The sequence below is a fragment of the Octopus sinensis genome, linkage group LG1 (assembly GCF_006345805.1).
Source record: "Octopus sinensis linkage group LG1, ASM634580v1, whole genome shotgun sequence".
Classification (NCBI taxonomy): domain Eukaryota; kingdom Metazoa; phylum Mollusca; class Cephalopoda; order Octopoda; family Octopodidae; genus Octopus; species Octopus sinensis.
Window position 1 is genome coordinate 39,771,569 of NC_042997.1, and position 26,997 is coordinate 39,798,565.

Below are 26,997 nucleotides of genomic sequence, written 5' to 3' on the forward strand. Positions count from 1 at the left end.
TGGCAATCTACTTCTGACATTTCAATATTTTCCAGGGTGCTCTTATGACACTTCAGGTTCAAAAATTGTAATTTGCTTATCTACATTAACAAAATCCAATTCAAAGCATGATTTGTGATTTGAATGGAAGAAAAACTTTTGAAAGACAAATTTAGTTCAAATATACATAAATTTAACAGCTTCTTATAAAGCTAGATTTATAAGTTCAAAAATTGCAGATTAATTTGTCAGTGGGCAGTTTATCTTAATGGTAAAGCACTATGACTGGTAATCACAGGGATGTGAGTTCGAGTCTCATGGCTGGCTGCTGGCAAATTTTCCTACAATAATATGGATTCTTTATCCTGTTCCTGCTATTCTGTTAGGATTATTCTGTGTTTGAGAATTAATTATTTCTGTATCTTTCAATACATAATCATTGAAACTGCTAAGTTCCATCAACCAGAATTCTGTTAGAGATTGACGATGTTGGCACATGACTCACCAACTATATCTCTGGTAGATATTGTGGGATGACGACAACAGCTGAGGAGCTGAACGGAACTTGGGGCTGACTGGAAGAGGAAGGGGCAGAAGTGATGCATGCGCAGGCAGGGCAGTATTGAGCCTTTTCGATCGAGGTAGCCGAGGGAGTTGGACGTGTGAGCGCTTTGTTAAGGTAGGGGAAAAGTAGCTGCTATTTCTAGTGTTCAGGTCGGGCCACGTTGAAGGGTGCATTACCACTGGGGAGGTCTCCATCGACGAAGAGAAGGCAGGTGTCCTTATTTCAAATCTCCCACATACACCACAGATATCACTGTATCAACATGAACACAATTCATTCAATTATGGATGATGTCAGTGAAACACTGACCACTTGGATCTCTGGTAAAACGGGATGTCCATCAGCAAATTGTTTTGTGTTTCTTTTTCCCTTCACAGAAACATTGCTTATAAACAGAACTGTCTCTCTCTCTCTCTGTTAGCTGCCAGTGACAGAACATGTTTTAAGCTGGTCAGTTGCAAAAGTGGTCATAGCAGTCAAAACCAATGGAATGACAATGTCACCGATACAGCATAACCCTTTCAATACCAACCTGGCTGAAACTGTCTGTGGCTCTGAGTACAAATGTCTTGTTTTCATAAGTTTTGAATTAAAATCTTCCACCAAACCTAAGTCACAATTTATGTTCCTAACACTAGCTGAATGATAACTAAGTTATTTTACTAAATTCTTTGTTACATTTAAAATAATTGAAGGAAACACAGAGCATCTCAACAGAAATACTGTTATGAAAGGGTTAAATCATGCCACTGCTAAAATAATACAGCAATGGCTTCAGTCATTCTTGACTACAACCTCTCAAACAAACTGTGAATTATTACCTTGGTATAAACATCTTTTAGTCATTTGGTTGTAATGACCATACATTGTTTTGTTTAATACTAGGGTAGATATTTTTGTATTTAAAATTTCTAATAGAACTTATGTTCTTGCATTCATTGATATCAATTCAACCCAAACATATTGTTTGGATGGAAGCACTCCGTCGGTTACGACGATGAGGGTTCCGGTTGATCCGAATCAACGGAACAGCCTGCTCGTGAAATTAACGTGTAAGTGGCTGAGCACTCCATAGACATGTGCACCCTTAACGTAGTTCTCGGATATTCAGCGTGACACAGAGAGTGACAAGGCTGGCCCCTTGAAATACAGGTACAACAGAAACAGGAAGTAAGAGTGAGAGAAAGTTGTGGTGAAAGAGTACAGCAGGGATCACCACCATCCCCTGCCGGAGCCTCGTGGAGCTTTAGGTGTTTTCGCTCAATAAACACTCACAACGCCCGGTCTAGGAATCGAAACCGCGATCCTATGACCGCGAGTCCGCTGCCCTAACCACTGGGCCATTGCGCCTCCACTAACATATTGTTTACTGGTGACAACACAAAACAGAAATATCGTATCATTATCTACATATATTTGTGTGTGAGTGTGTGTGTGTGTGTGTGTGTGTGTGTGTGTGTGTGTGCATAACTGTGAGTTGTATATGTATATACATGCATGTATACACACATACACATATATGTAAATAGACTGGATGTTGCCTGTTGAAAGGCTATGTAGGTAACTAGGTAATTAAAATCACATTATATTCTCATGTAAATGCATATGGATGTATTGTATCAATAGTGCTTGTAAAATTACAAGCAAAGAAAATGTCAAAAGATAAGAACTATGGAGTTACTCAATCTTTCAAAATTTCAATTGGGTGGTGCTAGAGATTCTTCAGAATACATTCTTTAGCTCTACATCAGAAAATAAAAATTTCTTAGAAGTTTCCATTTGATTTGGCTGATAAAGTTGCACAGTTTCATAGCTTTATAATAAAACTGAGAAAGCAACTGTTTTTCTTGACATACCAGAGAAGAGAATATTGGGTAAAATAGAAATTTAAAACTGTTTATGTTGGAACAACAGGGCATGAAAATACCTTAGACTGCAGTTTTGTGCTATTTAGATGAAGGAAGCAAATGAGATTACTTGAATATTTTCAAAAGAAAGACAATTTCAAAGAGTGGAAAATTTCCTTCTACAGTTATTGTTAGCTACCCTAATTTTTGGATGACTGAGAAAGGCATGAGTTAATATCTAAGAGACATATGGAATAACTACACTGGTGTACTTTCAAAGAAACCTCCAGGTTGGTGTGAGACCAGATTAGAGATTACTTTGATGGGCCTGGAAAATACAAACACATATTGAAAGATATGAAAACTCATCAAATTCATTATGGGATTTGATAAGAATTCTGCCTCTAAATGTTCTTTTAGAATAAACCATTTAAAAATGATGATAAATCTCAGAGCGAGTTATAAACAGTAGCGGTAACACATCGTGACGCATATTTGCCATTTGAAATACTGAGAGGACACAGATAGTGTGTCTATAGCCAGCTGGAGGAGATATCTTCCTGGGGCTACAAACTACAGTAGCATCCACCCTTAGGGGTTAGCCATATTCAAATGGCAAATATGCATTTAAAAATGGAGTTTGGAAATTTTAGATAGCATGTAAGTACTAGTTAGCATGGAAGTCATCTGATGGAGAGGAAAACTACAGGGGGTAATCTCAAAAACCCTTTCCTTGCTACTGTTGCTATTTGGTTTAAAAGCAGTTTGGAGTGCTTTACCCAAACATATGGTTTCCGAGATCTTTTAAAGACTGGCATCAGTAATAAATTGGATGGAATGAAGGATAACCTGCTATGGGATTACCAGAAAGAAAATACAGACTCAGACACACTGCAGGTTTAGATGAAGATGATGTAATTATAGAACGGAGCACTCGTGAAAAGCTGAATCAAGAAGCACTATTGGAATTGCTTGGAGAATTCTATTATGAATCATACTTTGATGGTTTTTCAATGATTAATTCATCTTATGAGAAAAGACCATTTTTTGAAAAACTGAACTATAATATTCACTTATTACCTTTTAAGTAAACATAGACCACTTTCTGCAGCAAATTCAAAACAACTGTATTTCACAAATAAAAGTTAATGCAATTAAACCATTATTCTGGGGTATTTTTTTTACATCTGTTGCCTCATTTCAGCTACCCCATTACCACCCCGCTTTTCTTCAATGCCTTCCTGAGTCTTTTCCACCGCCCCCCAGGTGGGTAGTACTGCCCACTTTGGGAACCACTGATCTAACCCATGCTAGCATGGAAAGTGAATGTATGATGATGATGATGATGATGATGATATGCATATATATATCTAAATGTGTGTGTGTGTGTGTGTGTGTGTGTGTATGTTTAGCTCAATTCTTTAGCATTCAAATTGCTCAGTCAAATGTAATGCTTATTTATCTATGCTATAATGAATTAATCTTGCATTATCTTATAGCTGCCAGATGTTGATGATGTGATTGTTTATTATTCGAATGACATTGGAGAATAGGTGCGAAAGATTGGATCTGGCCAGTTTTAACATAAAACAGGCAGAATATCTGAGCCAAATATGACTTGTTTAACCCTTTTGTTACTGTATTTATTTTGAGATATTCTGTGTTTCTTTCAATTACTTTAAATGTAACAAAGAATTTAGTAAAATAACTTAGTTATCATTCAGCTAGTGTTAGGAACATAAATTGTGACTAAGGCTTGGTGGAAGATTTCAATTCAAAACTTATGAAAACAAGACATCTGTACTTAGAGGCAGAGCTGGTTTCAGTCAGGTTGGTAACAAAAGGGTTAATCTCATCCATTTTTTTCTCTTTCTGTCACTAGGTATTTTGTTCAATCCCTACTTCTTAGACCTGTGACTGTCTGGAATCTCCACCTGTGTTTTTCCTACAGATACCAATCTACAGTTATTCAAGCTAATCTTTAACCACATCAATCTCAGCTGCCTGGGAGAACCTATTTATCTTATAAAAATCTGTAAAGCACACTTTAAAGAAAGCATTAGATTGACAATATGAATTAATATAGTTAAGTGGTCAAATTGTTAGATTGGAAGATTTTAATTCAAAACTTATGAAAACAAGACATTTGTACTCAGAGCCAGAGCCTGTTTCAGCCGGGTTGGTAACGAAAGGGTTAAATGATAAAGGGTTAAAGTACCAAATTTAAACTTAAAGTGACTGAATTTGTTGAAAAAAAGCAAAAAAAAAACAAAAACAACCACTCTGCAAAAAAAAACCCAAACAATAATGGTGCAGTTTGTAGGAAATTTAGCATTGTTAAAAAGTAACATTAGGCTCTAGAGAAAGGTCAAAGCCCAACAACAGAAAATGTCAAACAGTAAATAACTATCTAGAACTGGAAAAACAATTGGCTGAATAGCAGAAGATGGGTATATATATTATAACAACATTGCATGTTCTGCTTGAGGTAAGAAGAAGCTAAATCAAGAAAAATACCTGGAGTTATTCAGAGAATCAGTTGATGAATCATAGTTTGTTGTTGTTTTTTTTTTGTGAGTAATAAACTCATTTATGAACAATGAATGACCTTTTTTTAACCTGTGCCGCAGCCTTCACTCAATAGCTTTTAGGTAAAAAGCTACTGAGCAAAAGCAGGAATCATGCCAACTTTAGTATTTGTGTTGTAGTGTTTTATAAAAGATGTTGTGCTTTGTGCGTGTGTGTGATATGTATGTGTGTGTGTGTGTATGTATGTCATTCAGTTTTATTTCAAGATTTCTTGCCAATAGCGAAAGAGCCGGTTTCTAACCAAGATCCAAGGCTCTTTCATTGGAATTTCAACAACATCAACAGGGTATATTTGTATGTATGTATGTATGTATGTATGTATGTATGTATGTATGTATGTATATATATATATACATGTGTGTGTGTATATGTATGTATGTATGTGTGTATGTATGTATGTATGTATGTATGTATGTATGTATGTATGTATGTATGTATGTATGTGTGTATGTTGTGAGTATATGTATGTGTATGTTAAATAAACTGAGACAACAAAGCCAAGGCTGTGTGGAATTTTCAGGACATTTATAAAGAGGAAGTTAGGTCTTACACCTGTTTCTGGGATGTTAGGGATATCCCTTCATCAGAGGCGATGCGAGATGGTTAAATAGAAGGAAATAGTAGAGTTGAATATAAGGAGTTATTTTTGAAAAGAAGTAAATAAGAAGTATAAAGAGAAGTAAGAGCATGAAAGTAAAAATAAAAATATATGTTGGATATTATAGTTGCAGTTCCAATATCCAAGGAAAGTGGTGTGTAGAAGGGGTAGAAATGCTTCCTGTCCGTGGTATGTAAATTCCGATAGGAGTTCATGTTTTCTCATTACAAATGGAAAGTGTGGAGATGTAGATTCCATGTGCTGTACATTCAAAGGGGTCTTGAATGAACCATCTCACATCGTCTCTGATGAAGGGATATCCCTAATATCCCAGAAACAGTTGTAAGAACAACTTTCTCTTTATAAATGTCCTGAAAATTCCACACAGCCATGGCTTTGTTGTCTCATTTTATTAAACATATACATGCTCATAGAAGACCCGCATTAGACTCTTCATTTGTATTATTATTGAACCAAGAGTTTAATTACAGTCCTTCCATAGCACTCAAATAGCCTTACCTGCCACCTTGAGTCTTCTGGATACCAATACCTCTCATATATATACATATACATATACATATACATACATACATACATACATACATACATACATACATACATACATATATATATATATATATATATATATATATAAAGCGGACGTTAAATGATGATGATGATGATATATATATAGTAGTTGAATGAATTATCTTATTATGGATAATTCGGTTAACCGATACCTGGGTAGCAAATTCACGTCAAATTCCGTGTGGGCAGTCATCTAAAAGTTTTTGTACATCTTGATGCTGACATAAGTTCCTTGTTTTTCCTGATGCACCCCTTATTCCTTCGAAATTAGGAATATGCAGCCTTCGAAACATATGTCGAAAATAAAGGAATTTTGTTAATTCGTCGTTCAACTCCATTCTTTCATTTATTTGTATTTAAAAAATATATATATATATGTATATATATATATATATTTATATTAAGGGCATTACTATACATAAATGCCTCATGCTAGGAGGGACTCTTAAAGTCAAAACTACTATAATGACCACATTGTACCGAATGTGAGGGAATACAACTCTTGAAGCGAGCCTCCTAAAAACAGACTCAGCTGCATATCATATGATTTTGTAATTAGTGCACAAAATGCACTTTTTACTCATCAGTGCAAGCATAGCCAAGACATATAAAAATAAACAAACAAATCAACATACCAGACGAACACCACATGTATCCAGCATAGTACATATAAATTGTTTACATTTATATATATCTATGTAAGAGGTGTTTTCTTCCCATTAGTGTTTTCTTCCAATTAGGAAGGGCACCAAGCCACAGGAATCATACATTGGGGCTTGACACAGTCCTCCTGTTTGTTGGATCCTGTCTAACCAGCTATCCCATGCTAGCATGAAAGACAGCCATTAAATAATGAGGATGATCATGATGATTATATATATATAATAAAACTTACTTGGAAGAGGATGTGTGGCGTTCAATCATATAATAATATAAATAATATATATATATATATGCATATGTACATACGTATGTACATACTTACATCTATACGTATATATATAAGCATATGTGGGCACAAGATGTCATGAAACATGTACAACAAACAAATATGAAGCATGAACCATTCTTTTGAACAATGAAAGACACAAATGGAAAACAAAACAAACAACATAAACAACGACCCTTCATCAGTTGTTGGCTGTTTTTCTAGTCTCCTATTTTGAGCATTTAACAACAATATACACTTTTGATAAAACTGTTGCTCCCGCAAAGCAAATTAAATAACATTTGGGATTTTGCCAAGTGCCAAAATAAGTAACACAAACAGGACAGTGAAAATAAACAGGAAGGGCTGCTAGGCCTACACAAGGTTGTGGTGGCGAATGCATAAATCAAGCGTGGACAGGAGACAAAAAAGAACATGTGTTCCTTGTTCCAGCTGCAATGGAGTGAAAGAAAGAAAGAAACACAAGTTAAGAGAAGAAAGATGGCTGATGGTCGTGTGGGAGCCACGTAAGCAAGGGAGGAGGAGTGAGGGAGAGAGAGTGACAGAATAATAGGAAAGAATATGTTGTTTGTTTTGTTCCATGTACTCGTGCTTCATATTGTTTCGTTGTACACGTTTCATGTCATCCTGTGCCCACATATGCTTATATATATACATATAGATGTAAGTATGTACATATGTGTATGTATATATGCACACATATATAAACATATCAATCGACTATATATATATATATACATATATATATGTGTGTGTATATGTATATATATGAATAAATGTATGTGTGTATGTATGTATATATATAAATGGTTATTCTTTGCTCATGTAATGACACCTGCTTTTCTTCCCCACTACCTGCTCCTTCCTCCTTTTCTTCTTCTCTGAGCATAGCTGCTTTCGTTTAGTAGGGAAAAAGGGTTGGGAGCAAAAACGAAAATAATCCATAGGAGCTGCAAGAATTAGATAATTGCAATAAGGTGCTCAGGTAGCTCCACAAAGTACAAGCTGTGTTGAAGTGTGGTGGTGGTGGGGTTTGCAAGACTGTATGGGGTGGTGAAAGAAAGGTGGCGAGGCAGACTGCCAAAATGGGTAGGGTTCAAGTGTGGATGAAACAAGAACTGTGAGCTGGGGAAGATTGAGGGATGCAGAAGGATGGGTGCAGCTAATGGAATGAGTATTAAAGGTGATTCAGTCAGTGGATGTGGGAAGCATTGGAGAGAGGTATGATATGGTTGGACAGTCTGTAGAGCCAGGGATGAAGAGGCAGGTATAAAGGTATAAAGGTGGCGAGCTGGCAGAAACGTTAGCACGCCGGGCAAAATGCTTAGGGGTATTTCGTCCGCCGCTGCGTTCTGAGTTCAAATTCCGCTGAGGTCGACTTTGCCTTTCATCCTTTCGGGGCGATAAATTAAGTACCAGTTATGCACTGGGATCGATAAATTAAGTACCAGTTACGCACTGGGGTCGATGTAATCAACTTAATCTGTTTGTCTATCCTTGTTTGTCCCCTCTGTGTTTAGCCCCTAGTGGGTAGTAAAGAAATAGATATAAAGGTTGGGGAGGGACACTGTAATAGGTGGAGAACCCAAACAGCACTTTTGGAACTCAGTTATTCTGAAAAGGGTAAATTTTTTTGAGAGCCTCATACCACCAGAAATCCCAGTCCTTTGTCATCTCATCTGTCAGGCTCAGAGTCCTGAGATCAGCTTTCACCCATTTCATTCTATATCTTCCTGGGTCTTCTTCTTCCTCAGGTTCCAACCACATTAGGCAAACTGCACTTCTTTATACAGCTGCCCTCATCCATACGTATCACATGTTCATACCAGTAATGTTTTCTCTCTCTTGACCACAACATCTGATTTCTCTTACACCCAGTTTTTCACTCAGCACCTTTGCCCTAACCCTTTCATGCACACTAAAATTATGTTTCCATTGGAGCATGGTCACTTCATTTCTTTTCACTCTTCTCAACTCCTCTGCATTATGGTCCATGTCTCTCTACCATGCAGCATTGCAGTTCTAACATGAGCATAACACAATCATTGTACAATATATATATGCATATGTTTATTTGTTTTTTTTTATATAAGCTTTTGCTAAAATTATTTGATTGGTGAAATAATTGAGAAATGGGGCAAGTTACTTCACTGTATTCATTTTGGGATTTTTGGGGGAAATGCTTTCAGAACACAAAGTACAAAAGACAGTTTGATGGGAAACTGTCTAGGACCTTGTCTTTCCTTTCTTTGCATGTCCATGTGTATATAATCCATTTAACTACTTAAATAAATGTGAATTTAGATGTGAGAGTTCAAACAGATTTAAAAGCATGAAAGAAAAGTTGGACATAAGAAGCATCAGATGTGGTGTGCAAGAGAGATGTCTGTGCTGGTATGGTCATGTGTTGCATATGGATGAGGACAGCTGTGTGAAAAAACTGTCACACCCCAATAGTAGAGAGAACCTGTGGAAGAGGCAGACCAAGGAAGACCTGGCATGAGGTGGTGAAGCACGACCTTCGAACATTGGGCCTCACAGAGGCAATGACAAGTGACCAAGTCCTTTGGCGATATGTTGTGCTTGAGAAGACCTGGCAAGCCAAGTGAGACGGTAACCGTGGCCTATGCCACAGCAGCATAACCGTACCCTTCAATCATTGGACAATAAACTGTGCTTACGAAGATCTGTTGAGTCAAGTGAAGTCATTGTTGTGGCTGATGCCAGTACCACCTGACTGGCACTACTGCTGGTGGCATGTAAAAAGCACCATTCGAATGTGGTCATTGCCAGTGCAGCCTGACTGGCTCCTGTGCTGGTGGCATGTAAAAAGCACCATTCGAGTGTGGTCATTGCCAGTGCCACCTGACTGGCTCCCCTGTGCTGGTGGCACATAAAAAGCACCATTCAAGGATGGCCGATGCCAGTACTACCTGACTAGCCCTCATGCTAGTGGCATGAGAAAAGCACCCACTACACCCTTGGTGTGGTTGGCATTAGGAAGGGCATTTAAGCTGTAGAAACCTTCCCAGATCAGATTGGAACCTGGCACAGTTTTCTGGCTTGCCAGTCCTCAGTCAAACCCTCCAACCCATGCCAGCATGGAAAGCAGACGTTAAATGATGATGACAACGACGACTATGACTTACATAGGATATAGAGGTGATGAAATCATGAGAGGCTGTTTTTGCATATTCTTCAGATTTGAAGTTTTCCCTTGCAAAAAGTTGTCTAATGCCTGGAAAACGTGATAGTCAGTTGGTGCAAGGTCTGGTGAATATGGTAGGTGACAAAGTACTTCCAAGTTCAGTTCCTGCAACTTGAGTAGTGTTCTTTGTGCAACATGTGGTCAAGCATTGTCTTGCAAGTGAATTGGTCTGTCTCTATTGACCAATCTCGGTTGTTTAATTGCAAGTTCACTCATCATTTCATCCAGTTGGTTGATGTATGCATCTGCTGTAATTGACCCACCAGGTTTCATGAATCTGTAGTGGATGACACCAGTGCTGGACACCTGACATCATTAACTGTTTTTGGTGAATATTCTTTTTGGATGGTGTTTTGACACTTCGTCTCTATCCAACCACCATGCAGAACACTTGCTTTGTTGAAAAGAATCCATTTTTCATCATACATAACAATTTGAGGCAAAAATGGTTTGCTTTTATGCTGTGACAGCAAAGAACAGCAAGTTTCAAGACACTGTATCATTTGATGCTTGTTCAGTTCCTGTGGTACCCACTTGTCCAGCTTCTTTGCCTTGCTGATTTGTTTCAGATGGGCCAGTACAGTTGGAATCGAAACATCAAGCCTTGCTGCCAACTCACACATTGTTTCAGATGTATCTGCTTCCACTACAGTTTCCAGCTCATTGTTATCCACCTTGGTCTCAGGTCTACCACGGGGCTGATTTTCAAGAGTAAAATCACCCAACCAGAACTTCTCAATGACTGTCAAACTTGGAGCATAAGAAAACCAGACATTTCATTCTTAATGACCTGAATATATATATATATATATATATATATATCAAAGGGATGACCTGTCTTGCTTGCTTACTTTCTGGTGTTTGCTAAATTTTCTTGAGAACATTCTTTCTTAGTGGTAAGACCATAGCAGATCTTCTTCTAGCATAATGGATGTCCACTTACAGGTCATCTCTTTCATATGCATGTTATATAATTTTTCTGAAACTTCATATTTTTTAAATATACTAGACCACTGGTTTTAAATTGATATTATTCAAGTTAATATTCAATTTTTCACCCTTATTTCAATTTAAATTATATATATATATATATATAATATATATATACTATATATATAAAATTATTGGTGAATTGAGAAATGAGCTGAACGCAGATTGAACAGAAATCGTTTTATTTCATTCTACACGTGTTTCGAAAGGCACAAATTACCAAACCGATTGAATAACGGGACCATATTGTTCTTTCTCTTCAGAAGAAAAAAGGAAATCGTTGGAAAAACAAAAACAGAACATAGGCGGAGCAAAACAAATCGAACTGTGCTCCTAAGAGCCCATGGCGAAACTGTTTATCAGTGTAGTTTGGAAGACAGTGCAACCTTGTGTCTCCGAACTCTTCCATATCTTGTTGCCAGAGGCCGGATGGTAACGGGCTCCCACAGTCGCTTTCGATGCCCCCATTTGCGGCGTTACACTTATCTGGCCTTTAAATAGCGTTTATAAACATACCGGCACAGCCCCTGGCAACAAACTCCGAAATAGCCGTTAGATATCTACGATTCCAGTTTACTGCTGTGATTTTTGCTACTAAGGTATCGGTTAAACTTTTGATTATCTACTACAAGATTATTCATCTTTCTATTTCACATAATATATATATATATATAATATATATATATATATATATATATATATATACTACACTCACGGAGTGGTTGGCGTTAGGAGGGCATCCAGCTGTAGAAACTCTGCCAGATCAGACTGGAGCCTGGTGTGCAGCCCCTGGCTTCCCGTACCCCGTCGAACTGTCCAACCCGTGCTAGCGCAGAAAACGGACGTTAAACGATGATGATGTTGATGATGTGTGTGTGTGTGTGTGTGTGTGTGTGTGTGTGTATGTGTGTGTGTGAGTATGAATATATTCTTTTATTCGTTTCAGCCATTTGGTTGCAGCCATTTGGTTGCTACATGCTGGAGCACCAGTGTGTTTTTACACTTTTGCATACCATTCTTCTTTGGCTGATTTCTTCAGGGTGATGGGATTTCATATCACTACATCTCTATGAGCTTTTCTCCTAGTGGTTGGCCCCTTTGGTGTGTGTGAGGGAGATTGACACTGCTGCCCTCCTCTTTACCTCATACCAGGCCATTAATTTCCCCAGTATCATGAATAAGAGACATTCCAGGTCCTTTTTAAAGACATCTACATTCACATTGAGTATGTATCTTAATTTTTTTGGTAGGACATTGAAGTGTTGTGGACCTTTGAAACCTTAGCTATTGTAGTTCGTGGTACAATACAACAGCATCTGGTTGAGCTTTTGTAAAACACTCAATGGTGAAATTAGGCAGTAGCCCTTCCAGAATTTTCTATATGAGTGTCTGGTGGTGTTTTTACATGCTTTTTGCTCCAGGGAGTAATATATATATAATCTATATATATATATATATATATATCATCATCATCATCATCACATCGTTTAGCGTCCGCTTTCCATGCTAGCATGGGTTGGACGGTTCAACTGGTCTGGGAAGACAGAAGGGATGCACCAGGCCCAGTCAGATCTGGCAGTGTTTCTACGGCTGGATGCCCTTCCTAACGCACACACACCCACGCACAACATATATATATATATATATATATATATATATATATATATATATATATATGTACACACGCACACACACTATATTAATATATATATATGTATATATATACATATATATATATACATATATATATATATACTATATATATATCTATATATATGTATATATATATATATTATATAATATATATAATATACATACACATCTATATTTATATATCTAATTCTATACCTTTTTATATATAATATACACACTTGATTATATATATATATATATTATATTATATATATATATATATAGTGTATTTTATATATTTTCTTTTTGTAACATATTTCTACTATATAAATATGTAAACCACCTGAAGAATGACTGTAACTCGAAAATTTTAAGAATTGAACAGCCATGAAATGATCGTAGTGTTATACTAATTATCTTTTTTAATAATTTTGATATATATTTGAATATTATAAATTAATTAATCTTATGTATTGGCTTAAGTTTTTCATTGTATGATTTGCCTAATAGTGGTTTTATCTCTAATTTAATATAATATATATATATATATATACTATACACATACATATATATATACATATATGCATATATATTTATATATCAATATCCAAATCTATATCTATCAATCTATCATTGCGTGCACACACACACTCACATACACACACACACACACATATGTACACACATACATATGTATATAAATAGACTCGTATATATATGTGTATATATATATATATATGCAAACATGGGAAAGTGGACATTTGTGGTGATGATGATGATAATGATGATGTGTGTGTGTGTGTGTGTGTGTGTGGTGTGTGTGTGTGTGTGTGTGTGGTGTGTGTGTGTGTGTGTTTGTATATATATATATACAATCTTTTATTTGTTTCAGTCACTTGACTGCGGTCATGCTGGAGCACCACCTTTAGTCAGACAAATCGATCCCAGAACTTATTCTTTGTAAGCCAGGTTCTCATTCTATCATGGTCTTTTACTGAACTGCTAAGTTACGGGGAGGTAAACACACCAGCATCAGTTGTCAAGTGATGGTGGGGTGCCAAACACATATATATATACCCTGGTAACTGTTTATTGAATTTTCCATGTTAACTGTAAACAAAGGATATTTCATTCAGCCATTTACATATATATATATATCATCGTTAAACGATGATGATGATGATGACGATACATATATACATATATATACATACATATATATATATATATATTATATATATATATATATAATATATATATATATATATATATATCTATATATACAACGCACACTTACGTGTATATCTTTAATTTATTTATATATAGGTGCAGGAGTGACTGTGTGGTAAGAAGCTTGCTTCCCAACTACAGGTGCCGGTTCAGTCCCAGCGTGTAGGACCACCACCACCAATAAGTACCAGACTTACAAAGAATATATATAATTATATATACACATACAACTATATAACATTATATATATATGTATATATTATATATATATAATATATATTATATAATATATATATATATAATATATATATTAATATATATATACTATATAGATACATATATTTGTGTGTGTGTATGTGTATTATTTATGTACCTTCATATATTTATATATACATACATACTTCCATACTTACATGCATACATAAGTACACATATATATGTTAATGATTTCTCTATAAAATTAAGAAAATACCTGTAGTTGAATCTCTGTCATACATACACCCATACATAATGCACACATACATATGCAAGCATATATATTGTGATTAGCTTATCGAGAAAAAAAAAACTATCAAAAAGTACATGGAGAGTGAAAGAGAAAAATGTTATCGTGGGAGATAGAGAAGAGAGAGAGAGAGAGAGAGAGAGAGAGAGAGAGAGAGAGAGAGAGAGAGTGTGTGTGTGTGTGTGTGTGGTGTGTGTGTGTGTGAGAGAAAGGTGAGGAGTTGTATATATATTGAAAGTGGTAAAGAAAGTGTAAAATCACAATTGACATTAAATTTCTGTTACTTATTCCCTTTTTTTTATAAAGGAAAGGGGTACACAATCACTTTCAGACTTTAACTCACAGGCATCACTAATTAATTAACCCGGGGAAACTTATATAATTAATTATGGATTAATATTCACAAGAACAAAGATAAATATTATTACCTATAAAGTTGTATCAATGTTCTTAAGCCAGCCAGCCAGCCTCCCGTTTAGTTCCTCATTCAGATCTCATTTAGCGTTTGACTAAGCTGTTACCGAAGAAGAAGACTCTATTTGCTGCCCATTCCTTCCTATACAGTCACTCTCACCTCTCTGCCGAAATTTTTAGTAAATATAGATTCTGCCAAGTCTTATTTTTCTCTCCACCATCCACCCATCCATCCATCCATCCACTCATCCATTCTCCCATCCTCCACCACCACCGCCATCCATTCAAGTTTCGTTTCTGGTAGCCAGATACCCATCCTAACCTCTTTCCTTTCTTTCTCTCTCTCTCTTGTTTCGTGTCTGACTTCCCTTAACTCACTCAGCTGTTTCTGTTGATGAATAACAGGAAGAATGTGAAAAAATAGAAATGTATCATTATATACACATGAACAAGTCTGTGTCTGTCTGTCTGTCTCTCTGGCTGCTGGTCTGTCTGTCTGTCTACCTGTTTGTCAGCCCATATCTTTCTTTCTTTCTTTCTCTCTTTCTCTCTCTCCCTCTCTCTCTCTTTCTCTCTCTCTCTCTCTTTCTTTCTTTCTTTCTTTCTCTCCCCTCTCTCTTTCTTTCTTTCTTTCTTTCTTTCTTTCTTTCTCTCTCTCTTTCTTTCTCTCTCTCTCTCAGTCTCTCTTTCTTTCTTTATTTCTCTCTCTCTTTCTTTCTTTCTTTCTTTCTTTCTTTCTTTCTCTCTCTCTCTGTCTCTCTCTGTCTCTCTCTCTCTCTCTGCTGTCTCTCTCTCTCTTCTCTCTTTCTCTCTCATGTGCGTCTTACAAACAAATCCATACATAAAATATTGTATGTAGAAGTTTTAATGAAACTTCCTTTTCTGTCAAATTAAAACTGATAAAATCATAATTAGACATCTAGATTATTAACCATTTTTATAATTATTTATAGAAGAGGATGGACATCTCTAATATTCTTCACACTGAATATTTTATTGTTCATTCCATTCAATTTATCATTGTTTTTTTCTTTATCCACAATTTTATTTTGACTTACCAAAATTTCAACCATTATCTTAACCACTACGACCAGTACCCAACCATCACCACCACCACTACCACCACCACTAACTATTTCTTTACTACCCACAAGGGGCTAGACATAGAGGGGACAAACAAGGACAGACATAGGTATTAAGTCGATTACATCGACCCCAGTGCGTAACTGGTACTTAATTTATCGACCCCGAAAGGATGAAAGGCAAAGTCGACCTCGGCGTAATTTGAACTCAGAACGTAACGCAGACGAAATACCGCTAGGCATTTCGTCCTGCATGCTAACGTTTCTGCCAGTTCGCCACCACCAACCACAGCCACTGCCGGTGCCAATGCCACCTCCGTCTCTGTTGCCTCTAGCACCACTGCTGCTGCTGCCACCCCCCCCCACCACTACTGCCACCATCGCCACCAACACCATTATTGCTGCCAGCACTTACTCCACCACCACCACCACCCCACTATCACTGTCCTGAGTCAATAAGGGAACCTCTATGTGATTGTCTGATTTTCTAGAAATAGCAGCTAAATCTTCTTTCTCTCACTCTCTTGTGTTATACCCACTCTCTTAGCAATGGATGTGTTGGATAATGTACAGGGATGGTCATGACTAGAGTGCATTTGATCATACCTCAAAGTTAGTGCTACCCTTGTAGCAAACAACAACATCACTGTCAAAATAACTGGTATTTCCACTGCTAATATTAATATTACCAGAACCATTTATATTTTTTCTCGGATATCTGGTGTGAGAACTTATTTCATATAAATAAAAATTTTTTTTTTTTTTCTTCGAGAGGAAAGTTTACAATCAGTGGTTAGAATAACAAAGCTGTTAAAATATAAATACACATTTCATAGGCAGAAGCTGTCGTTTCAGAATTGCTACTCTGTTGGAGTGATACCACGTTTTATTTTCATATGAAGGAGTTGAGAGATAAATTAAGAGATGAATTAAGAGAAAGTGGGGAGGAAGGAAGAGAGAAAGAGAAACTGAGAGTGAAATGAAGTGAGAAAAGAGGAGTAAAATAAAAAAATAATAATATAAAAAAATTGAGCCCTTGGGGGAAAAAGGAAAGAATGTAAGCAATTTTTACTTACTGTTTTAATACACCCTTAGATGTAAACTTGGGTGTGTGATTAATAAGTTCTCTAAGAAACCATTTGGTTCTGAGTTTATTCTCACTACTTGGTGTATTAGACAAGAGTCTGCTACTATGACCTGGCCCTCCATCAGTTATGATGATGAGTGTTCCGGTTGATTTGGTCAGTGGGACAGCCTGCTTGTGAGATTAATGTGCAAGTGGTTGACTACCCCACAGACACATGTGCCCTTAATGTAGCTCTCAAGGAAATTCAGCGTGACACACTGAATATGATAAGGTTAGACCATTGGATTACCTGTACGACTCATTTTTGCCAGCTGAATGGATGGGAACAATGAGAAATAAAGTGTCTTGCTCAAGATCACAACGCACCATCAAGAACCAAACTCACACCCTTACAATCATGAGTTGAACAGCCTAGCCATTAAGCCAGGCACTTTCTTAGTCTGCTACTATAGGCTTATGCTAACCAACATTTTGTGAAGTCTTGTGACCGAATTTGATAAATGGAAACTATGGAGAAGCTTGCAGTCTGTCTGTCTATCTACCTATCTACTTAACTACATGCCTACCTATTTACCTATCTATCTATCTATCTATCTATCTATCTATCTATCTATCTATCTATCTATCTATCTATCTATCTATCTTCTATCTATCTATCTATCTATCTATCTATCTATCTGTCTGTTTGTCTATCTATCTATCTATCTATCTATCTATCTATCTAATCTATCTATCTATCTATCTGTCTGTCTGTCTGTCTGTCTGTCTGTTTGTCTGTCTTTCTGTCTGTCTGTCTGTCTGTGTGTCTGTCTGTATGTCTATCTATCTATCTGTGTGTGGTTGTGTGTATATGTTTTTTGTGTGTATATGTATGTGTGTATATACATGTATGTATGTGAAAATGTATGTCTGTGTCTCCATGATAATTGTAAAAGATTGTCGCTGTCACAGAAGCAGTGGAATGCATTTTCAATATTCTGTGACATGCATTTCCAATATCCATGTCTGGTGATGGGGAAATATTACCTTACCTGGAAACAGGTGAGAGCTGGCAAAAGGAAGAGCATCCAGCTATAAATAAAAACAAACCTGCCTCAATAAATTCTATCCAACCCATGCAAGCATGGAAAAGTGGATGTTTAACATGATGGTGATGATGATGATGAATGATGATGATGATGATGATGATGATGATGATGATGATGATGATATTGCACCTTGCGATAAATACTTAGGAACTTACCTTTGTAAGGCCCTTTGTGTATTTAAATTTTGATTTGATCAAACTTATTAATGCTTTTGTCGATTCAATCTTGATATTTTAAACCCCCAAAATATTCAATGACTTCAATGTACTACTTTTCAGATGTGTTTTTTATCTTTGCTTTTCTGCAGTTAATCCCAGATATATCGAACCACTAATGTTACCAAATCATGATCTTTTAGTGGCGAGAAAAATGCCTTGTGATCAAATCATGGTATACTACACATCAATATTGCCATGAACATTTAAAATACATTGTTTTGTGTCTGTATTAAAAAAAGGAATTTTGCCTCTTGCAATGCATACATTTAAAATAAATCTGTAAAAATGATCCACTTTTAAAGGAATGAAAATATATACTTAATTTCTACATATTTACAAAATTATAAGAAAAATATCATTGAATCACACTACCTTATACTGATACATCATGGGGAAGAGTCTCTAAGTAGATCTCTATATAGATATATTTATATATTATTAATATATTTAATTACAAATAGGTTATATTTATATACATACTCTTCAAAATGTATACCAGGTAGTTTTATTTTACATTTAGAATATATTTGATATTTATATACTTATGACTTTGCTATTAGCCTTATTAAAATGCAATGGTAGAATTTACTCCTATCTTCAGAATACTAAATATAAAAGAACATAACTATAAAGTACAGGTAACGTTTCAGGTAAAATATGCATTTACCAATTCTATATATCTGACTAATGTAAACAGTGTATATAATATGCATTTACCATTCGAGAAAATCCAAGGATGATTGATATAACTTGAAGAATCTTCAATAGGAATGTATGAATTCTCTCTCTATGTATAGTATTAATATATTCTTTTTGTTTTTGAGTTAAATGTGGTCAAAACTACATGTGATCATGTTTAAAATGACAAAGGTTAAAAAGTGAAGGAGTAATAGTATCACTCTGTTCTACACACACACACGTTTTATTTATTTGTATGTTTATTTATACACATAAACTTTCACATTTATATACATGCTGCTCCATTAATCTAGATAGACAATAGAATGACTCTTTATGATGCCAGATTTTTGAAATGTTTAAGGAGATCCCGACTTGCATAGGCCACACAATTTAAATATTGACCTAGAAAGAATTTTGGCCTCTGGTTGCATTTACTGATGAGAGATTGTCATTCAAATAACACTAAACTACTCAAAGGTTGTCTATTACTGAACGACTACTTTGGAAAATATACTGACTACTATTCAACAACGTACACTGGTTGAAATATGCATGTGTGTGTGTGAACGCACGTACATACATGAGTTTATATAAGAGAGTTTAGGGTGTTCGTGAATATTTGGAAACTGATGCTTTATGAGAGATAAGAAGTTCTCAACAGTATTTGTAGTGTTGTCTGTCTAAGTTATAACATGAGAGGACAGATTGCTTTCACTTCCTGTCACTCCTTGAATATGTAATGAGGAGGGGAGTCAACATGAGAACTAACTTCTCGTTAAGGCATTCCTGGATAGTGCTTTATTACTCCTCTTACATGCAGCACACCTACTATCGTCCCTCATGTGAGTGATCTGTAACAATTCTTATCATGTGACATGCCTCGACAAATGTGAAAGTAAGTTTGCAAATGGCCCCTAGACACCTGTCCTTCAAGTCACACAGAGCTAAACCATATTCATGACAAATGATTAGGCCTGCATTTTATATATCTATGAGACTCCAAGTTATGAACATTTGAGTCACCAGCTATTCCTCTACAAATATAGATTTTATGCTATGTATTGAATATACTTTTCTTTCATCATCATCATCATCATCATCATCATCGTCGTCATCGTTTAGCGTCTGCTTTCCATGCTAGCATGGGTTGGATGGTTCAACTGGGGTCTGGGAAGCCAGAAGGCTGCACCAGGCCCAGTCTGATCTGGCAATGTTTCAACGGATGGATGCCCTTCCTAACGCCAACCACTCCGAGAGTGTAGTGGGTGCTTTTTACGTGCCACAAGAGGGTTCTTTTAAGGGTATTGTGAAAGGTCTGGTTGGAGGCCCAACCTTCCAACTTCTTTTACAGGACTGAAGGACTGCTGCAATACGTGTGTGAATCTGAGAAGGGGAATATGTTGAATAAAATCATAATTAACTGATCCTCCTGTATTTTCTTTTAACCAAACCCAGGAATTTTCCAGCACCTCCTTGTATATATTCATTCCAAATTTTCTTAAACACTATGTATAAACTGAGAACAAGCAGTTGAAAATGTAGAAGCAGTCTCTTCCATAGAACATACAAATACAGTCAAAGAAGCTCTGCCATGATTGCAAAAATGGAAAACTTCAAGAAACACCTACGGACAAATGAGTATTTAAACTATGGAACTGTCTCTCTTAAAAGAAAGACCTTTAACATAAATATCCAGCCCACATATTCTACCTGTTTTATGTTCAAACTGGCCAGATATGGTATCTCACACCTACCCAATGATGTTATTCTCCTAGAAATAAACAATTTCGTCATTGAAATCCGAAAGCTACAAGATAATGCATGATTAATTCAAAACAAATTGAATAAATAAGTATTACATATGGCAGAGTAATTTGACTGCTAAATTGTTAAACATTTTGAATCAACATTATTAAAAAGAAAAAAAATCTGTATTGCACCAATTCCATTCCTGAAAACACTGGACTATTACAAGACACATTTTAAAACTTTTGTTATATTTCTGTTGAAATACATTTCCATTATTTCAGTTTATTTTGAACATAATGAAAGACTTGATAAAATAACTGCTCCTGATTCTATGATATAAACTTTCTGTTAAAAAAATTATCTAAATAAAAACCCTTCATCAAAATTTTATATTAATTTATGTCCCTAACACCATACCTCAAAGAATTCAAGGTGTAATTACTGCCAAAGGTGGTCCTACTCCATATTAAAATAAATTTGTTTGAAATTTTAAGGTGTTTCCATTATTTTGTCCAACCCCTGTACACCATAAATAGCCATTCTGTAAAGACAGCAGTGACTGTCTAGCTATATACCGCTGTTATATATATATAAGTATGTTTATGTGTGGATGTGTCTATATGCATCTACATCATTATCACAATCAGTATGATCATCATCATCATAATCATTTAACCCTTTCATTACTGTATTTCTTTTGAGATGCTCTGTGTTTCTTTCAATTACTTTAAATATAATAAAGAATTTAGTAAAATAACTTAGTTATCATTAAGCTAGTGTTAGGGACATAAATTGTGACTAAGGTTTGGTGGAAGATTTTCATTCAAAACTTATGAAAACAAGACACTTGTACTACAAAGCCAGAGGCGGTTTCAGCCGGGTTGGTATCAAAATGGTTAATGTCTGTTTTCCACGTTGACATGTGTTGGACGGTTTGACTGGAACTGGCCAGATGGAGAGCTGCTCCAGCTCCATTTGTTTCTTTTGGCCTGATTTCTATAGCTGGATGTCCTTGCTGATGCCAACCACTTTACAGTGTGTGCTGAGTGCTTTTTACATGATACTGGCTCAGGTGCTTTTATATGGCACCACCATGAGTGCTTTTTACAAGGTGCCGATATATGTCATCATCATCATCATCATCGTTTAACGTCCGCTTTCCATGCTAGCATGGGTTGGATGGTTCAACTGGGGTCTGGGAAGCCCGAAGGCTGCACCAGGCCAGTCAGATCTGGCAGTGTTTCTACAGCTGGATGTCTTTCCTAATGCCTATGTGTGTGTATATATATATTTATGTATATATTTAAGCACACACATGCAGACACACACACACACATACACAAGAATTACTAAAGAGTGTCATGTGACTAAAAATCTAAATAAAAATATCAATCGACTAAAAAGATTTTTTTACTCCCCTCAATTACAAATATGTCGAAAAAGTTCATCTTATAAGAACCATTGTAGGTTGAAGTCTAAGGAGTGTAAGAGAATTCCACAAAATCAAGTCAAAACACATCTATGGCCACACACACACACACACACAGACACACACACAAGGTCCTAGGAGGGTAGAAAGGTGGAGTAATTTCAATGCAGCACTCAACTGGACATTTAGGCTATCTACACTCTCAGACTAAAGTCTTAAGTAAAATCAATTTTTCTTTTTTAATGCTTTTTGTTTCCTCTCAAGCCTGGCAGACACACAACATAAAAGTGCACCTTTGATGCAGTTATAAAGAAGAGCCACTCAAATGTTTCAAAATATTACATAAATTTTCACTTGGAACGTTTGTGTGAACTGGCTTTGAAAACAGCATTGGTAGAAAAACAATTGTAACTGGTCATTAAAGATGTGATAAAATCTTTCTTTTGCCTTCTTTGAACTATGTATGTATGTATGTATGTATGTATGTATGTATGTATGTATGTATGTATGTATGTATGTATGTATGTATGTTTGTATGTATGTATGTATGTATGTATGTGTATGTATGTGTGTGTGTGTGTGTATGTGTGTGTGTGTATGTATGTATGTGTATCTATCTATCTATCTATCTATCTATCTATCTATCTATCTATCTATCTGTCTCTCTCTCTCTCTATATATATATGTCATCATCATCATGGGTTGAACGGTTTGACTAAGGACTGGTGAGCCAGAGGGCTGCACCAGGCTCCAATCTGGTCTGGCAAAGTTTCTATAGCTGGATGCCCTTCCTAACGCCAACCACCCTGAGAGTGTACTGGGTGCTTTTATGTGCCACTGGCACAAGGGCAAGTCAGGCGGTTCTAGCAATGACCACGCTCAAAAGGTGTTTTTTACGTGCTACCTGCAATGACCACACTCAAATGTTGTTTCTCACGTGATTCATTTACTCTTTTACTTGTTTCAGTCATTTGACTGTGGCCATGCTGGAGCACTGCCTTTAGCTGGACAAATTAACCCAGGACTTATTCTTTGTAAGCCTAGTACTTATTCTACTGGCCTCTTTTGCTGAACCACTAAGTTACAGGTACATAAACACACCAGCATTGGTTGTCAAGCGATGGTGGGAGGGACAATGACAGACACACATAAATATATACATGTACATGATGGGTTTCTTTCAATTTCTGCTTACCATATCTACTCACAAGGCTTTGGTCGACTCTAGTCTATAGTAGAAGACACTTACCCAAGGTGACATGCAATGGGACTGAACCTAGAACTATGTGGTTGGTAAGCTAGCTTCTTACCACACAGACATACCTGTACCTATATACATATATATACATACATAAAAACATTGATTAGAGAACAAGCATCTAATTTGAGACAATGACTTTATATAACACCATGCTTCCATACATTTGATCATATATAAATATTACCATGGCCTTCAACATACATACATAAAAAACACAGAATGTAAAAAATATATATACAAATAAAAATACAAATATATAGAACGGCCTATCAAGAAGGTATATACAATCAACTAAAAATAAGCAATCCAAATGAATTACTAAAGAGTGTCATGTGACTAAAAACCTAAATAAAAGTATCAATTGACTAAAAAGATTTTTTTACTCCCCTCAATTAAAAATATGTCAAAAAAGTTCATTTTATAAAAACCATTGTAGGTTGAAGTCTAAGGAGTGTAAGAGAATTCCACAAAATCGAATCAAAACACATCTGTGGCCATTTAGGGAGTTCATTGCCATGGTCCAATTATGAGTTAAGGTGCATCTCAGTAATGACCCCCTCATCAGGATGAACAGGAATCTCAACAGTTAGTCATTCACCTTGAATTTGATGTTAGTTCTCTAATCAATTTTTTTTTTCTTTTTATCTCTGTCTCAATTTCATTTGAGCACTTCTTTTTTTTTTTTGCAGTCTGGTAAACCCTTTTATCTCCATAAAAAGAAGCAAAAATTATTTCTCATCATATATACATATATACTCTATTACTCATTTCAGTCATTTTGACTGTGGCCATGGTGGTACGCTGCCTTTTAGTCAAAGAAATCAACACCTAGACTTATTCTTTATAAGCCAAGTACTTTTCCTATTGGTCTCTTTGCTAAACCACTAAGTTATGGGGACATAACCACACCAACCTTGGCTGTCAAGCGATGGTAGAGGGGACAAACACAGATGGAAACATACACAAATATATATATATATATATACACATTATATACATATATATACGATGGACTTCTTTCAGTTTCTGTCTACCAAATCCACTTACAAGGGTTTGGTCAGCCAGAAGATATAGTAGAAGACACTTGCTCAAGGTGCCACACAGCAGGACTGAACCCTGAACCATGTGGCTGGGAAGCAGGCTTCTTACCACACAGCTACGCCTGCACCTATATGTATACATGTATATATATTTATATATATGTATATATAAATATATGTATATGTATATATATATACATATCTATGTGTGTGCATGTGTATGTATGCGTGTATTTATGTATGTATGCATCTATATATTTATGTATATCCCAAAATACATAAAGTAAATTTGGGGTCAATACTTTATGAAACTTCTCAATAAATTCATATACAGGATATCAAATTTAGACTGTAAATAATAATAAAAACAACGTAACACAGAAAAAGGAATCAATAGATATACATGAAAGTAAATGTACATACAGGTTGATGCTCCATATCCTGCCAAGTATGAACCAGGCTGGTACCTGTGTTGTAGACTTTTTGAATCATAGATGCTTAGGGTAATGTGGTATGGGGAAAAAAGAAAGCATAATTCACCTACCTTGTGGGTTCTCTCATAATGTTGATCCTTTTCAGCTGGGATCCATCCATAGGAGCCTGACCCACCTAACTTCTGGCCAAAACCTAATGGCAAATTCCCTCAATTCCTGTGTCCACCATACCCATCCTGAACAACAGCCCCAAAGCAAAAGAGGCCCATATTAGTCATCCTTCTGCTCACATGACCTCCCTTTCTTCTCTCTTTCCGGCAAGGCTTCTTGGCTATTTGTGTGATGTCACTGACCCTATACTTCTTGCCGATCTCAGCCTCACAGGGTTTTTTTTTATATTGAGGCATTATCCAGTCAGGTTGATTGCCTGGGATAGCCTGACTACTTCTTGTCATCCCTTCCGAACTTCCATCAGTGTCTTTCGGTCTTTGATTTGGCATCCAACATCATCTGTAAGCTGTTGTATATATGTCTTCCATGGTCTTCCAGTTGCTGTGGTACCATGATTTGGTACCACAACAACTGGTGGTACCATGATTTGGTGTCCACAGCAACATATTACTCACTAGTTCTTTACTTCTCCAGTAGTGGCCAGCAAACCTCAATCTCCGCTCTTGGATGGTCGATGAGAAGTTGGTACATTCCCATACAAACATTGTTTTATTGGGTGCTCCCTCCTAGAGATGTTGAGCACTGCACATAACATTCTGGTGTAGGCACCATCCAGCATGCACCTCTCTTGGTGAGAGTCCAAGTTGGAGATCCATGTACAAGCTCAAATTCAACAACTGCTCTGAAGAACTATCTCTCCAATTTATCTGGTAGGGTTTACTTCCATATTGTTCTAAGACCATCAATAGCTGTCCAAGGTAAAAATAGTACACTAATTCATATATTGTACTATGTTTACTGGTATCACTTATATAGGCATAAACCTATCTCATTCTTATGTGGCTTCTTTATTTCAAAACCCTAGATCTTTGACACTAGTGTACTACACTCTGACAAAAATATATGTAGATTAGTAGACAAAGCTAAGAAGAATAGAAAAAAAATTAAAATATATAAAAGCAAAAATAAAGCTATGAAAAATATTGATAATTAAAAAAAGATTAAGAAAGGAAAGTCATCTTTACCTTAGCTTTTTAAGTGTAATTAATTTCAAGGGAGATGTCTAGTAAAAACCATTCCTTTTCATCTGTATTCGTTTACTGTCTTTTAACATTTTCCTGGTTTTTAGTAACTTTCTAACTTTTGGACTCAGTGAGTAATTTTAGTACTTTCCTTTCCTTGTTTCTTAACATTACATGCTATTGATAAATCTACACCGTATTCCAAACACAAGGCTTTAATCAAATTCTTTATTTTTATTATGTTTTTTTTTTTTTTTACGATATCGGCAAATTTTGTAAAGAGAGTTGATATCATGTTTTGTTGTGTTACCACTTCTGAACAATTTGCTTGAGAAAAAAAAAACAACAAAAAACCAAAAAAAAAAACCCAGTAATAAAGGAAATATCTGTAGTTGTTAGCAAACGATATTGGTCACTGGTGGTGGTTCCAGAGGCTGGCCAAAAGTAGTTATGCAAATTAATGACCAATAGATTCAAGTCACTGTCCTTCCAGAACCATTAAAGCTGTCAGACTAGTGAATCCAGGATTGGTGTGGTTTAATCCGTATTAAAATTAATGTGTGTGTGTGTGTATGTGTATGTATGTATGTATCATCATCATCATCATCATCATCATCTTCGTTTAACGTCCGTTTTCTGCG

At 36.0% G+C, this 26,997-nt stretch overlaps 1 protein-coding gene across 3 annotated transcripts in view; it reads right to left on the reverse strand.

The window, feature by feature from the left end:
• LOC115209857 overlaps window positions 1–18,643 on the reverse strand; it is a 255,590-nt gene extending 236,947 nt beyond the window's left edge. For 2 of the 3 annotated variants that reach the window (XM_029778457.2, XM_029778434.2), the window contains exon 1: window positions 15,109–15,264. The gene's annotated coding sequence lies outside the window, so the exon portion shown is untranslated. Of the gene's footprint in view, window positions 1–15,108; window positions 15,265–18,622 lie in introns of those variants that run through there. The other variant, XM_036499777.1, reaches the window with a different exon arrangement.
• Window positions 18,644–26,997: the final 8,354 nt, after the last annotated feature.